Below are 1,440 nucleotides of genomic sequence, written 5' to 3' on the forward strand. Positions count from 1 at the left end.
AGTTTAGATTTTCTATTGTTGTTGGTAGTTTTAAAGATATAAAGCTCCGAATGAAAAATTAATTATTTTTAACGTTTTTATAAAGCCACCATTTTTTATTCCACCGACATATTCTTAGTAGACTCATCAATTTTCACTAGTAATTACAGATTATTTTAAGTTTTATTAAAATAATCAAAAAATTGGGGTGAAATAACTGACTTTTTTAGCCCTCTTGGGCTTTTTTACTATTAGGGAGTCCAAAATAGAAATATAGTGTTCACTGAACTGCAATGTATTCATTCCTGGCACCGACTGATAGACGGAATAAATTACCAATTTTTCTTAACAACCTCAATTCTGTTCTATTTTAACTAACTCTGACTCATATAAGGTTTTAATTTAATGTTACGGACCTCTCTTGCATTAGATAGCTAGATCGATCGAGGACAGTGTATTTTTTTTTATTTCAACAAGCAAGTGGGAGTTGGTTTCAAAACCACCTCAACTAGAATGAACTGAGGCTGCTATTTAAACTAATTAGACAGAGCACAATTTGAAAGGATTGCGTTACCTTAACGAGATTGGAAATAGAGCTTCGTCATGAAATGGGTCGACGAAAATAAGAGCCATGGAAACTGTAAAGCGTCACAGACACGGGCTATGAGTAACCGTACATTGTTGTATTGTCAAGCAATTAGTCAAGCGGGATTTTATACAACGAGAAAACGATTAGTTAATACTAGACCTCTTATTTTTAAAAATAACTTTTGTAAGCTGTTTTTTTTTTAAATAAAAAAAAAGGGAAGGATGTTCTACTGTCAAAATTATAATTCAACGCTTGGAAGTCCCATTGAAGGGACCAGGCCTAGGAGTGACAGCTGCCGCAGGATCAAGATGACGTTATAGTACAAGAGCCAGGGAAAAAAAAGTCATTTCACTCCAATTTTAATTAGTTTAATGAAAAATATGTATAATTACTAGTTAAAACTGATGAGTCTGCCCAGTATAGGTAGGGGGAATAAAAAATAGCGGCTGTTTCAAAAAAATTTTCATTCGGAGTTCTATCTTAAAAAATTAAGAACGCTAGAAAATCTAAAAGAACACTATTTAAAGGAGAGTTAATTTGCTGAAATGTGAGCCCTAATGGAGCTATTTACGTCCAATAGTTCACGAGGTATAGCTTTTTAAAAAGTAACATGTCTTAAAAATCTGCTGAAAGATCAGTGTTAAGTTAATTTATTTTGAGAATTCTATATCTCAGGAACGATGTGACGTAAGATGCCTATTAGCACTCAAATTAAAGCTAGTTTAACGTACTATAAAGTAGTTTATGGCCTTTACCGGCGTAGGAATAGTAGTTTTCAAGATATTTCCTAAAATAAATTGATTTATAGTTGTTCGGACAATACGTTTAAGTTTTGAAAAACTTTATTTCAGAAACCATAGGATGTACAGATG

This window comes from Halyomorpha halys, unplaced genomic scaffold (genome assembly GCF_000696795.3).
Source record: "Halyomorpha halys isolate HHAL.00 unplaced genomic scaffold, Hhal_1.1 Scaffold548.1, whole genome shotgun sequence".
In the NCBI taxonomy this organism is placed as follows: Eukaryota; Metazoa; Arthropoda; class Insecta; order Hemiptera; family Pentatomidae; genus Halyomorpha; species Halyomorpha halys.